Genomic DNA, 14,958 nt, shown 5'->3' with positions numbered 1-14,958 from the left:
GGGGATGCTATTTTCCTAAGGTGACTCAGCTAAGAAATAGGAGGGTGAGGATTTGAACCCTGAGCTCCTGACCCTAATCCTTAGAGCTTCCCATTGGTCACCCCAGCTGGGGGGACTGAGTGTGAGAGTCTACAAATCGGATGAGGTAATCGAGGTGTTAAGCAGCTGGTGGGGGGTGGTATTAGGTAAGGTGCTCCTGACTATATTTCCAGGATTGGTCCCTCTTCCTTCAGCAGCCCCCCACCCCACCCCACCCATCTCATCCAGCTCCAGCCTTTTAGGGCCCACACCTGGCACCTCTCACTCAAGTTCCCAGGTCTGCCCTTGCCTGGAGCTCTGTGGGGAAGGTCTTTACGTTTGTTCCTGTCCATATGGTAAGATCTTCCTGGAGTTGAACTTGACTCTCCATTAGTCCACGCTCATTGGAAGGGTTCCCTTGCTCAGTTCCTTGGTCTGTATTCTGTGAGGGGAGTCAAGAATGGGTGATGTCACCCACTGAGGAGTCTCTGGAGTGATGGGGGAGACACAGACCCTGGCTGCCAAGAGCCCCAGTCTGACAGGAAAGGCCACAGAGAGCTGGGCAGAACTGGAGTGAACTCTGTCTCTGTCCTCTCATCTCTAGAATGGGGATAATGATATCTGCCATAAGATGGTTGCCAGGTTAAATCCAGGCCTATCCCACGGGGGTCCTTCAACAAGTGGCAGCCTCCTTTCCTTGCTTGCCTTCCCCTGATTGCAGAGCACCATTGGTCTGATGAGGGAGCCACCATGGGAATGTTTGGCCCGTGGTGAGCAGCCAGTCTGAGGGGGCAGGAGTCACAGTTCATACTGTTAAACAAAAAAATTTAACTTCCACAGTTGAAAGTCTTTTTAAAAGAAAGGATTTATTAGGCCATTGCTAGCAAAGAGACTGGTCTTGGGGCGTGGAGTTTAGACAACACATGGGTAGATAGGAAAGATGATATGTGTGTTGTCCTAGAGTGTTGCAAGTGTTTTTATACATCAAGTAGTGGGGAGAAAGGTGTAAGGCATTCTGAAAGGATTTACATTAGCCATAGACAGAAGGAACAGGAGGTGAAGCGGGGCCAGTTCTGGGATAGGCACAGCCACGTCCGCAAGGAAGAAGTGTCCGCTCCTGTGGATTGGCTGTGGGCCGAGATTGGGAAATTCGTGTGTAAATAAGAAATGGAGGTTCCTGGGGGTCAGGATGGCAGAGTGTTCTGGGGTTCAACAATCACAGAAATAGCCACCTGGGAATTAATCTTAAATTCCAACAAATATACAGGAATGAGAGCAGTTTTGTCAGAGCTGTTCCACAGCTATTTAGAGGCTAACTGTTCTGTTTCTTTCTCTCACTCTCCTGCCACTGTATTTTAATTTAGAACATCTCAGATTTTTTTCTTGTCATGACACCCAAGAATGTCCTCAAAATGGCCAAAAAAGGGGGAATCTGGCCTCTTTGCAGCGCAGGGTCTGTCACTCCCTGCATGCATCAGTTTCTCTTGTATGATGAGAGGCCTTTGCACACGCTCTTTGCTGCTGTTGCCTGCATGCCATCCTTCCACCTTGCTCTGCTAACCTCCTCACCCTACAGGAATCAGCCAAAGGTTCCTTCTTACAAGAAGCCTCCCTGACTCTCCTCAGCCTGGGTTAGGGCCCTCCTCCAGGTTCTCAAGCCATTTCTTCATCCCTCTATACTCAGACACATTCATTTGTTCATCCAACAAATGCGTACTGCATACTAAATATGGGCCAAACTTGGTGCCAGGCACTGGGGGTATAACACTGAAGAACAATAATAGCTAACATTCGTATTACATTTATCCTGTGCCAGGCGTGCCGCTAACTGCTAGTGTAATCCCTCATTCAATCCTCTCCTATGGGGTGATGAAGGAGATACTATTATTATCCCCATTTTACAGATGAGGCAATGGAGGTCCAGGGAGCTATAAGTAACTTGCCTAAATTCCCACACCTTAGCCAAGATTTGGACCCAGGTAGTCCGTTTCCTTAACTATTCCGTTCCCTGCACTATTCTACTCCTGAGTGAGACAGACACACCCCCAGCCTCCTGAGTTCACTGTCCTGGGGAAAGAGAGATCAGTAACTAGCAATTACAGGAGGGAAAGGAGACCTTGGGAGTGCACAGAGGGGACACCTAACCCAGGGGGCTGGAGAAGGTGTCTGAAGCATGACACCTACCCTAAGACCTGAAGGACACAATGTTTGTCAGAACAATCACTGTGGCTGCCTGTGTGGGAACAGACAGGAAATGGCAGGAGTGGCGGCAGGGACAGGTTTTGTATGGGTCACCTTACAAGTCATTCATTCATTCATTTATTCTACAGCTACTTGATGAACCCTTACTGGGGGCCAGGCCGTTCTAAGGGCAGTGAACAAAGCAGACAAAAATCTTGCCCTCGTGGGGCTCATGTTCCAGGGAGGGGAAATTGTCAATAAACAAAACAGATAAATAAAAGTATCTTGTGTTATTTGGCAGTCAGTGCTATGGAGAAGGTGAGGGGCTGCAATGTGAAATGGGCCAGTCAGGACTGGCCTCACTGAAAGGCTGACATTTGAGTACCATCCTGCCAAGGTGAGTGGAGAGTATTTTTAGGGAAAGGTCATTCCAGGCCAGGGAGCAGCCAAGGCACAGACTCTGGGAGAGGGAAGCGTGCCTACTGCGTTCAAGGGGTGATCTGGCCGGGTCTTCACAGCACCACCCAGACTCTAGGAAAGAAGTTAACGTGGGGCAGAGACAGAAGCAGGAGCCTGTTGGACCAGATGAGCCATGCAGGTGAGCCATGATGGTGGCGTGCACCGGGGTAGCAGGGGTGAAAGGGGCAAGATGTAGTTGGATTTTGGATATATTTTGAGCCAGGGCAAAAGGACAGATTTGCTGATGGGCTGGATGTGAGGTTTGGCCTGCGCCACAGGCAGGGTGGAGCTGTCATCAACTGAGATGGGAAAGACTGGAGGGGAGCCAACTAGGGAAAGGTCAGGAGTCTGGTTCTGACGCTGGGAATCGTGTCTCATTCATCCATCTCTTCCCCAGCACCAGCGTAATAATATCCAACAAATGCTTGTTGAATGAGAGAATGAAGGGATGGAGGGACAAAGTTGGGGGTGCTAGGAAGCCAAGGCCAGCTGGTGAGGGTATCGGAGGGGATAGCTGAGCCTGCTTCCCCTCCCCCAGCCCTGGGCCTCCTCCCTGGCTCAGGCCCATGCCCACACTTGAGTACTCACACAAGCCCTCTCCTACCTTCATCCCTGCAAGGGAGGATTTCACGCCCCAGCTTGTGTGAACTGCCATTCACACAGTTGCCCTGGGGCTTGGATGGAGGAAGAAAAGGCCAGGCATTCTTTCAGGCAGGACTGAGTTGGGCTTATCCTAAAAATACATCTCTGGTCTCTGCCAAGGGCTCTGGGTCTCCATCGGGCTCTTCAGGGCTCATCAAAGCCACCAGAAGTTCCCGTCCTATACCTGGGCTCTGATCGATGGGATAGAAGCCAGCACTTTGGGGTAAGGGGAGTGGGGCAGGGTAAGAGAGAGGACAGCAGGAGGAGAACGAGGGAGAGGAGGAAAAGGAGGAGGCAGCAGTCTGGGCTCTGGTTTAGTGTGGTGAGGCTTCTGGGAGGAGGCAGAAGACTTGTTTCCTGCAGGGCAGGGTTGAAGCAGGCCTTTATGTGGGTTTGAGGACGAGGAGATGCTCTGGATGGCATCCCGGAGCTCTGAGCACTGCAATGTTTGTTTCATGGCCATGGTAGTGTCACACTGCTTGGGGGAGGGGTGCCTGGGGGCTGCCTGGGATTGCTTCCTGCCTGATGTGCCAGGTGTCCTAGTGACCAAGGTGCCCAGGGAAAAAATGGAGGCTAACCTCATCGTCTTTGATCTAAAGTGTTCCCTCTTTGCACCCTGATTCGGTTTCCCTCCCACTCTTCCTTTCTGGGATGGGCCTGAACTCTCCAGAAGGAATGCATCTAGTCCTCCAAGAGGAAAGGGTCTGAGCACTTATAATGCTGTGGTTAATAGCTCAGCTCAGGTGCTCTTCACGAGCTGTGTGTTCCTGTACAAGTTACTTCACCTTTCTGTGCTTCTGTTTCCTCATCTGTAAAATGCTGATAATAGCTCCTTCCTCAAAGTTTTGCTGGGAAGAGGATTCAATGAGAGCAGGAACCTAACAAAAAAAGAACCTTTACTCCTCGTCAGACCCTGAGGGAGGTGAGGTGACTTGCCCGAGGGGCAGCAAGCTTCCATCTGGGGATCAGGACCACGACTGGGTTTTGCCCTCCTGTATCCCTGTTCTTCCTGCTGCACCTCCATCTCTGCTCAGGAAGAAAGAAGACACTTGGAGCTCCACTAGGCCATCACCGTGGAAACCCATCTGCTACTTCTTGTCTGCTGCTGTTTGTTCCTTGAGCTCTGAGCTGTCTGGGTGTCTCACTACAGAATTAACAAGTGCAGGAGGCTGGAGGCTGCAGGAGCCTCTGGGATTGAGCACAGATAACCCCAAACCATGGTGAATCCCCACAGGACCTTGTGATATAACTCAAGCTTCAGCTAAAGTGAGTGCCCCCTCGGTGCCACGCGGATGCAGTTCCTGCACATAGTGGATAATCCACACCTGCACCCCACCTGGGGTGGGGCAGGGGAACAGCCCAGGGGACCAGAGGATGGGAGTGCGGGGAGCAATTCTGGCCTCTGCTCCTCCCCAAGCATGGTGTGTGACCTTGGACAAGTCACCCTTTTTCTGGGCCATCAATTTCTTATCATCGGCCTAATGTTGTAGCAGGACTAGCTTTCCAGAGCAAAAAGTTCTGGAATTCTTACTGAGAAATAATCCTGACATGATTCAGAAGGTCAGTCCTTCTGACTTGTCCTTTCCCATCCTTTCAACACTTGACTTTGGTAAGGAAAAGTGCACAAAACTTGGAAGTGAAGCAATGAGGAGACTGTGACCTTCATCAGTCCACTGGGCTATTACCTAACAAGCCCCGAAGGGTCATGTGATGACTCCCTGTGTATTTGGGCCCAGACATTTTATAAGTCTGAGAACGAAGATACTAATTTGCAGAAAACAGATAAAATTCTGATGATTTTATCCAATAGTGATACAAATGATTTCTGACCAGTAGAGATTATAGGCTAAAACCCAAAGGTTATATATAGGTCGCGCCCTGTAGGGCTTTCACTGTTGGAATCTGACTATAGTAATTTTATTCCCGTATTTTTTGTGTTTCTTTGACTATATCAGTGAAACGCAGGAGCTTGACTCCTGGCAGTTTCTTGGAATCAATGAGGCCGAAAAAAGACAATGGAGCCACAGGTAAGGGGTTTATACCACAGGTATGTTCACGAGGCTGCCGGTTGAGACACAGGAAGAGCATCTGCAACGCCAACAGTTAAATAGTGTGCAGAACAAAGGTGGCTTTACAGCCAGCTGGTTACATAAGCGGGGGCATCCAGGTGGTATGAGTGGGCATGGAAACAAACCTTGAAAGCAAGGCCAAAGTCTGGGAACTGCTCTCCTGGCCCTTTCTCTACAGTCAGTCACTCCATTGAACCGCTTTGTCATCTTGATAGTTTCCTCATGAATGAGGGAAATACAACTTTGACGCGTGCTCACTATGCATTTTTGTGATACTTTTTAAAAATAACATTTAGAAAAGTATATTTGATAGCTCACCGAGCCTCATTTTCCTCTTCTGTAAAATGGGGAATTCAAGGGAGGGGCTGACAAACTTGCTGACCTTGAGCCATGCACTATTGAGCTCTTTAGATCTCTGATTTCATTTCAGCCTCACAGCAAAATTCATAGAGGTGAAATGATTGCCCCAAGACTGCATAGCCAGGGAGTAAGAGAGCCTGGATTTGAACCACTGCCTCACAGGGGGCTAATTCCTTCTTCACAGGTTTATTGTGGGGCTGGTTGAATGAGAAAACACGTGGGAAAGTGCTTGACAAACTGGACAGGTATGCACACATGTGAGTAATTATAGTCAGCCCACGGCTACCTTCTAACCAGCCACACGTAGACATGGCCCATGGGCTCCCCTTCCATGGCAGGTGGGTCTCTGCTTCCTGTAGGGTGGGTTTCTGTTGTCCAGAGAAAGCACGAGGGGATCGAGGTAAGCAGGCATTGCTGGTCCAGCCCCTCACATACGGGGCACCATCCCTGCCTGAAACTGCAGAATGAGCTTTCAGCCCTGGACACTCCTTTGGGGCCTGTTTTCCTGGAACGGGTCTGGGGGACAGCAGAACTGGACAGGCCAAGTAGAGCAAATTTCTTAAAGTCATTCTGTTCCATCCTCCTGAGTGTTTTAACCTGAATTAGATCTTCTCTGAAGGCTCCAGAAGCCATGCCAGCCTCCCCTAAGTTCCTGGACCCCCCCCCTCCCCGGGAGCAACCCACACCCAGACAACTTCACCTCAACCCTGGGGGCCAAGGGGTTAGTCAGTGGGGCCAGCTTGGCAAATGTTTACCGTAGCAGGAAGATACTTATCAGCCTGTTTCCAAAGCTGAGGCGGGAAGATTTATTTCTCCTTTCCTCCCTCCCCGAGGATGCCACTTGGCAGAGTAAACACAGCTTTCTGTTGGTTCTTTGAGGAGATGCGGAGCAGAGGGGTAAGAGCTGGGGCGGGGATCAGGCCCAGAGGTAGGTTCCGAGGAGATGCAGGGGGCTCAGTCCCATTTCTCTGGGAGTCCGGGCCCCACCTTGGGAGCCTGGCCTAGACTGACAGTCCTTAAGATGTCATAATTGTGGCTGTAATTGATGGAGCCTCTGCAAAGGCTGGGCCTGTCTCATACATCACCTCATGTAATCCTCACGGCCACCAGAAGAGCTAGGTGCTCTTATCTCTGCTTCCAGATCAGGGAAGGGAGACGCAAAGAGGTGAAATCACTCATCTAGGGTGACCCAACTAGTAGTGGGTGGTAGAGTGAGGACCAAACCATGATCTGCCTGACATCAGACCTGCCAGACTTTCTACTTTCCTTCTCCTAAATGACAAGGCCGTCAGTTTGTGGAGTATCTACTATGTGCCAGGCAGTCTGTTGGACACTATTTCCATCTCTCATCTGGAAGCGTCATTTCCTAGAATCCCTTTACTATGCCAATAACATCAGAAGAGTGAGGTAGTACAGTTCATAACGAGGGGAGGAAACACAGGCATGAATCCCAGAGATAAAAACAAAATGAGCCTCACGTTGCCTCTTGTATCCAAACGGCACCCTCATCAGATGTCCACCAGGTCCTGTTAGCTCCACCTCCAAAAACCCCTGGCACTGGCTTGGCTCCCACCTCCCTTTCCCCCTGCTTGGTCCAGGCTGTCATCATTGGCTCATCTGGACTGGCCTCTGGCCTCTGATTCCTTTTGTCTTACTGAAATACTGTCTCCTCACAGCAGCCAGAGGATTTGTTAAAACATAAACTCCACCCCTCCTTGGCTGTAACTCTGTATTAACCATGTCTTTTTAGTTTATGTATTTTGATGCTTTGATATGGGGGGCGGCTTGCTGACTCTGGAGGGACTCCCTCTCCCAGGGCTAGCCAACACCTAGAGATGGTAAGAAACTCACCCTTGCACTTGCCTTTCAGATGCAAACCAATCAGTCTAGAGCCCACACCCATAGCCACCTTCTTTATTGGACTCTCATGCTCAGAAACACTACTGCTATGCCGTATTCGCCCCAGACAACTGGGTACAGCCTGTATACCAGAGCCCACTGAAATTATTCATAATAGCCAATCCTAAGCCTGCTTACCCTGCCTCATCCATCCTTCCCACAGAAACCACAATAAAGACTCTGGCCGCGTTTTCCCTTTACTCTCTCTGCCTCCTGACCAACCTGCTGATTCCCCCTGTAACCTGGAGCATGGCTTGCCCCTCCTCTTGGGATCTCGGAATATAGCAAATTGTCTTTTCCTTGGCAGTTGTCTTCTGCTCTGTGGTCTCACCAGCCTAAAATAATTAAAAAACCTACATTTTAAAACAAACTCCCCAGTGGCTTCCATCACACAGAATAAAATCCAAGCTTCTTTCCACGGCCCAGAAGGCCCTCCATGATCTGGCACCTGCCTGCGACCTTGTCTGCTGTCTCCCTTCCTGGCTCACTGTACTCCAAGCCCACTGCCTTCTTTCTATTTCTCAGACCCAGCAAAGCAGTTTCCACCTTAGGACCATCTACCGGGCTGTTCCCTCTGCGGGAACGTTCTTCTCCCAGAACCCAGCATGGGTGGCTCCTTAGTGACATCTATGGCGCAGTTTACAAGTAGCCTTCTCAGCGAGGCCTTCTCTGAACACTCACCATCAAGGAATAATAATAGCAAGCATGTTTTCCATGTGTCAGGATCCAGATCTGGGCTTCTGATAAGGACTGCAACCTCTGTTGTGGAGTCTGAGAGCAGTCCCAGGATTTTAAGCAGGGACTGACAGGGTATGGTCACCAGGGTTCCACCCCACCCCATCCCCATTTTCCCAAACCTGTTGAAACTTGGTCCCTACCAAGCCAGCTCATGTTCTTCAGGCTGGTGAGCCTTTTCCAGGCATTTGATGCAATTGATGACAACATGGCTGGGAGCCAGGAAAAGGTTAAGAGTGGGAATTCAGGACTTCCTTGGCCTCTGGGCCTCCCTGAACTGGCCTAGTCTCCAAGAATCATGAGAGATTCTGGGAAGCAGGCCATTGCCAAGGCCAACTAATTCCTGAAGAAATGGGAAGGCACCCTAAAGTAGAAAGAGTAATAATGTCCTCACCAGTTTTCCCCTCCTAGGTGGGAGTGGACAAGATGTTGGGCCCTTCCCTTTGCAGGAAGCTCCCTCAGCCTGGCCGCCTTCCTCTGTGCTCCATGGTAGTCCCTACTCCTCCCAGCTGGGGCTCTGGCAACCTCCGTGGGGGATGCGCCTTCAGTTGTAAAGTTAGGCCTGACAGAGGGGGAATGTTGGAACAGGCTGAGAAACCCCAACTTCTACCCTTTTCCTCCAGCCAGGCATCAGGTATGATAGCAGACAGGTAGATCTGGGTTTTGGTCCTGGCTTTGCCAGTCATTAACGCTAATACTTTGGGTTAGTACGCTAATACCTGGTCTCTGAACCTCGGTTTCCTGACCTGCAAACTGGGAATGATGCTACTGATGTCTCCAAATCATTGTGCCAACTGAATGAGATCAGGTGTGCCAAGCACATGGCACAAACGTGATTCTTACCAGTGCTGGACACTGGTGGCTAGAGTTCATCAGGTGGAGAGGGGCAGGGAGGGAGTAAAGGTGACACTGGATTATCACAATGGATGCAACACATGTGTTACCAGAGGAGACAGCACTTGCAAAGGCACGGAGGGTGATAGGGCACGGCAGGATTGGAAATGTTCAGTAACAATAATAGAGAAAGATAGTTACTGAAAGATAGTTACTGTTCTCGACCTTTATTAAGCATATACTTTACCTGTTTTTTTTCTCTCTTTTTTAAAGATTTATTGGGGAACAGTGTGTGCTTCCAGGACTTTTTCCAAGTTAAGTTGTTGTCCTTTCAGTCTTAGTTGTGGAGGGCACAGCTCAGCTCCAGGTCCAGTTGACGTTGCTAGTTGCAGGGAGCGCTGCCCACCATCCCTTGCGGGACTCAAGGAATTGAACCGGCAACCTTGTGGTTGAGAGCCCATTGACCCATGTGGGAATCGAACCGGCAGCCTTTGGAGTTAGGAGCACGGAGCTCCAACCGCCTGAGCCACCGGTCCGGGCCGGCCCCTCATACTTTACCTGTTAATAGGATGTGAAAAGAGAATTCATCTGAACTCCAGCTGGGTCCCAATGCTGAAAGCAGTAGGTGAATGTACAGATGTAGATGTGAACAAAAACCATCTCCATCTTTGGGTCTGGTCATGCTGTGACCTTTGACCAACCTCACTGTCCTTAGTAAACACAGCAAAGCCTTCTAGTTAATGATTATCTGTGTTCCCTAAAATGTAACCATACTACAGCTAGACTGAGAAACAATGGCTTGACTCAGAATTGGGGGGGAGGGGGAAGGAGGAGGAATGAAGGGGGAAAAAAAATAACCATAAATACTTTAGTTAGTAATGACCAGGACAACTGAGATGAATATCAAACTGGAGGTAGTATCGGCCACCAGGAGGTATGGCCCCTGGCACTACTGCATGCTTTGCTATCAATCATTAGTATCTGAGTTATATTATAAAATCAGTATGGTAACAGGAGTCTTTAGTGGAGAATAATTTGTGCAAAGCTGCTGGGTGCTCTGTCCTCTCCATCCGCTTCTGCCCAATCTTCCCGTAAGTCAATTATCCTATAATAAATTATGTTACATTCTATGGAATTGTCTCCTTCATCTTTCGGTCTGCAGATACCTTCTCATTATGGTGGCCATTACACCTGTGCCTCACCATCAGCCAGTGCAACTATTAACACGTTAGAGCAGGACCCAAGTCAATTCCTCCATCACTAGCCCATTGCCTACTAACTTCAGCTGTAATACAAGAACTGAGAATGCTCGAGTTGGTTTCCAAAGGAGCTAGGATATTTTGGAAGAGCTTGTTTGAAGGCAGTGATTCAAAATAAAGCTATTTCTGAATTTTACTTTTTCTCAGAGAGTTGTGGAGAAGCTCATTAACTTTAAGCTTCAGAGTCCCTTCTGAGGCTCTGGAAGGGATTTGCATGTGTTCACACAGTCATGTTTTGCAAATTCTGAAAGAGTAAGAAATTTTACAATTCTTTTTCTTAAAGAGGGTCTCCCAAATTGTATAAGCTCGAATCCTACAAAACCTGGATCTGCCTCTGCCCTCTATCAAATCCAAGCTATTTAAGTAATCAGTGACCCATGGGTTAGCTCGTTTAATCCTTGTGTCGATGTCAGAAATATCCAAACCTGTAGATAATTTTTATAAGAGTTTATTTTAGCCAAACTGATGACATATGCTGGGGAGCAAGATCTCAAATGCGCCAGGAAATAACAGTTTTGCAGTTTTTATGCATTTGAAGTTAAGAAGGGAAAGTAAGGAAGATTACGTGGAAGTGGGAGAAAGCAAGGCAGGGATGGGTGACAGGATAGTTAACAGATTCTGTGCTTTTAAGGGTTAATGCCCTCTTTGAGAGGCCTTACTTCTGGCATTTCAAAGATGTGTTAACCTAGATGAACAAGAACAATGGATAGGGCTGGCTTACACCTTTCACTAAAGAAGTTGCAGGCCTGGGGCATGACTACCCACCATGACCTGCCCAATTAGGAATTTATGGTCAGATCACCCTGTGAGGTTACTTCCAATAGAACCCCCTTTTTTGTCCACATTTGCATCAACTATAGAATGTAGATACTATTGTTATTCCCATTTACAGATGAGGAAACTGAGGCTTAGGGAATAGTCATTGCACAAGATCTCACAGTAAGTGATAGATTTGGGACTTTCGACTTCATAGCCTGTGTCCAAAGCCTAGACCCTTAACTGTAGTGCTTCTGATGGTATGTATTTGTTTTCTTGTCCACTTTTTCACCACCAACTAGGAGGTTTCTAAAGACCTAAAGACAAATCATTTGCACATACCTGGCACCCAGCCCAGAGGAGACATCAACACATGTTGGTATATAAAAAAGAGAAAAGCAGTCCCTGGTAGCTGGGAGCTGGGCCGTGGTGTTCCCTGGCTGCTCACAAACAATTCCACAAATCCACATCAGACAAGTCCACTCTATGACTTGATGGATCAAGATACAAATAAGACCACTCCGTGATCACGTCTGAACACAGACAACACAGGAACATTGTCCAAACCACAAAAAGGACCAACCAGTCCCCTATTTAAGAGACTATTGCTTTTTACCAAAGATTGCTCTAACCTCAATCAAGTCTTCCCTCCTTCTAGATAAGAATTATTAAAATCCTCAATCATAGAATCACCCCCACTTTCTAACAGCATCCAATCCAGAGCGGAGCCCTGCTTCTTTAAACCCTCCCAGAAATCATCTAACAAAAGCCCAAATCCTATCAGTCCTTTCTGACACCCTCTTTCTGAGACACCCCCAGTTTCCCATCATACACATTCTCCCTCCCTGCAATGAATATCCAACATATTCAATTACAGGTGTGTTTCTGGTGGTCTTTGATACGAGTGGCAATCACACAGATATCACACAACTATGGATTATCGAGCATAAAATATTATTGTCAAAAGCTACAAAATGTTGCTTTCCCCAAACTAGTTGATGATGATCGAAATAAAAATAGTGGTTCCCTCTGGGGGATGGGGATGAGTGGTTATAAACTGAGAAGGGACATGAGTCAAACTTTCAGGGCATTGGAAATGTTCTACATTTTGAGCTAGGTGATGATTACATCAAATTTTAAAAAGGGGGTTAAGCTGTAGACTTAATATTAATGCACTATACACATTTTATTGTATACATATGACACTTTGATTTAAAAAAATGGCCACCAACTTCAGCTGGTAGGGTGTGTTAATAAAAAACAAGGTTTAAGCTGTAATAAAGAATAAAAAGTGTTTATTTGAGCATAGGAGGGATGGCAATCCAGGACACAGATTCAGGTAGCAACCTAAATTGTGCTCCAGAGGGAAAGAAGGGCAGGGTTAATAAAGGGCAAAACCATAAGAGCTGTTCTCATTTTGGTCCTCCGTGTAAATGGAGAATGTTGGCTAGGTCAGTTGGGATTGGTTAGGCCCATGATGTAAATGAAGGATGCTGGTTGTCGAAATGGATTGGTTCCTTTCAAGGTGAAGAATACGGATGGTCTGGTTATCACAATGAGGAGGAAGCAAAGTCCATATATATCTTTGTAGCAATCATTGATCCAGGATGTTTGTTATTGAGCCTTGAACTGAGTTTAGCAACAGATCAGCAATTTAACAATAATTCCAAGAACTGAGGCATGAGACACACATAAGCCCCACCTCTTTAATGACCTCCCAACTCCAGTTTAAGTGACTCTCTTAGCAATGCTTATTTTATTTTATTTTCTCCATTATAGGGGGAGAACCGGAAATCCAAAGCTGGTCACTCAAATACCAACTTAAAGTAAGTTAGCAACAAGGTAAAGGCCAGAGTGGGATGGTAGCTGACTGGAAGGGAAACTTGGGCCGTTGGAGGAGATCTATGAAGAAAAAAGGCTTGAAAACCAACCGCTTGCTGAAAACTTAAGGCATTTGGATGTTTATCCCAGAAGAGACTAGATGGGAAGGAAATGTGGTAGAACTTAAGTCTTTTATTTTGCAACAGGAAGGTTGCCCAAGGCAGACCATCCTAACAGTGACAAAAAAGGTAAAAGAAGCTGTGACATCCTTGTCCCTGGGAAGTTTAAAACTCAGCCAGCAAATGTCCTCAGCATGGCCTGGTCTGGGAGCAGGAGACAGAGAAATGATCTCCAGCTGCCCATCTCATGACTAGGGACTTTGGTGGTCATGAGTGTTCTGGGCCAGCTGCAGAACACTGATTAATTAGTCAAAGGGAGACACTCTCTGATCTGCACTATGCTTTTTATGTTCTGCTCTCACTGCCACCAACCACAGCTTTAATTAAACCTGGGGCTTAATTACCACAGTGCAGTGCTGCCAGCACTCTCTCCTGATGACTTTATCTTGGCTCCTGGAAGAATGGTGACATTAACAATGTATCGGGAGGAGAGGTGAGCCCAAGGAAGCTTAAAGCACAAACTCTGGACACTGGTGATTTGAGGGTATGTGGGGTGGCTGCGTGAGCTATAGGACTTAGTACTTGACCTTACGTTGCTCACAATTTATTGGAGGGTTAAGATCTCCCACCTAGGAATGGCACCAGGCCATCATTTGAGGTAATCCCCCCAAATGAGAGGGGCACACAAATATCCCAGCAACTGAGAACGGGCAGAGGTCCTTTGGGACTACAGGAATCAGAGAATCTTCATGGAGAGGAAGGGAGGACCTAGCGGAATTTTCAAGGAAGAACAGGATTAGACAGGCCCCAGGCAGGACAGTGTACCTAGTGGAGGGTAGAGCATGAGTGTGGAGGTAACAGTGAGAACCTGATACATCTTGAGAACGGTGAAGGTAAATGTAGCTGGGAGCAGGGCCGGGCAGAAGAGAGGGGATTCCTGTCAGAGATGAGCACCAGCAGCACTTCTGGAGAAGAAGGTGGGGGGCCAGCTTGGGGAAGGCCTTGAATGTCAGGCTAAGAAGTGGGGACCTCATTCAGTAGGTAGTAGGAAGCTGCTGAAAGTTTTTGAGCTGCCTGAATGATCCAGATTTCTTATGGAAGTTGACGAGGCTCTTGTGAATGTGGGCCTGCCTACGTCCTCAGGTGTCTCTCCATTCCATCCCTCACACTGTGCTTCAGCAGAGTGTAAAACATTGTTCACACTCCCTGTACTCCTAAATCCTATTCCTTCAGTTCTCAATTTTAACTTCTAAGATCTCTAAGAAGCCTTGCTGACACCTTCCCATTTCCCCCCAAGCCTGGGCAGGTGCCCCCTCTCAAGGCTCCCACAACTGCTTGCGTTGCCCTCATTAGAGTACATATCACTGTGTTGTAATTATTCGTTTGTGGGAATCCTCTGCCAGGCTGTGGATTCTTTCGAGGCTGGGGATAATAGCTTGTTCACCGTTGTGTCCCTAAGAACCAGCATAGGGCCAGAAAGAAAAGTGACAACGGATGGAGGGGCTGGGGCGGGAGGAAAGGGAGGAGCAGCCATCTCTCAGGTCTCTCCTCGTTCTTGGCCAGTGACTTTCTGGAGGACAAAGGAAAATCACAAGTGTCAACAGGTAAAGGTTGGTAGGAAACGTGCCCTTAAGCTGAACGATCAGTGTCACATTCTCATAGGAAGCAAAGTTGGGGTGTACGCAAAACAAGTTCCGATCTCCTCCCTATCTCACCGAGGATAAAGGGAAGCCACGGCTATTTCTAGGCAGTCTGGGAATTATTTAAGGAACGGTGAGGCGGAGGGTTATTAACCGGACTATTAGC

The sequence above is a fragment of the Rhinolophus ferrumequinum genome, chromosome 9, assembly GCF_004115265.2.
Source record: "Rhinolophus ferrumequinum isolate MPI-CBG mRhiFer1 chromosome 9, mRhiFer1_v1.p, whole genome shotgun sequence".
NCBI classification, from domain to species: Eukaryota; Metazoa; Chordata; class Mammalia; order Chiroptera; family Rhinolophidae; genus Rhinolophus; species Rhinolophus ferrumequinum.
The sequence above is the reverse complement of the archived record's forward strand: the minus strand, read 5'-3'. Positions refer to the sequence as shown.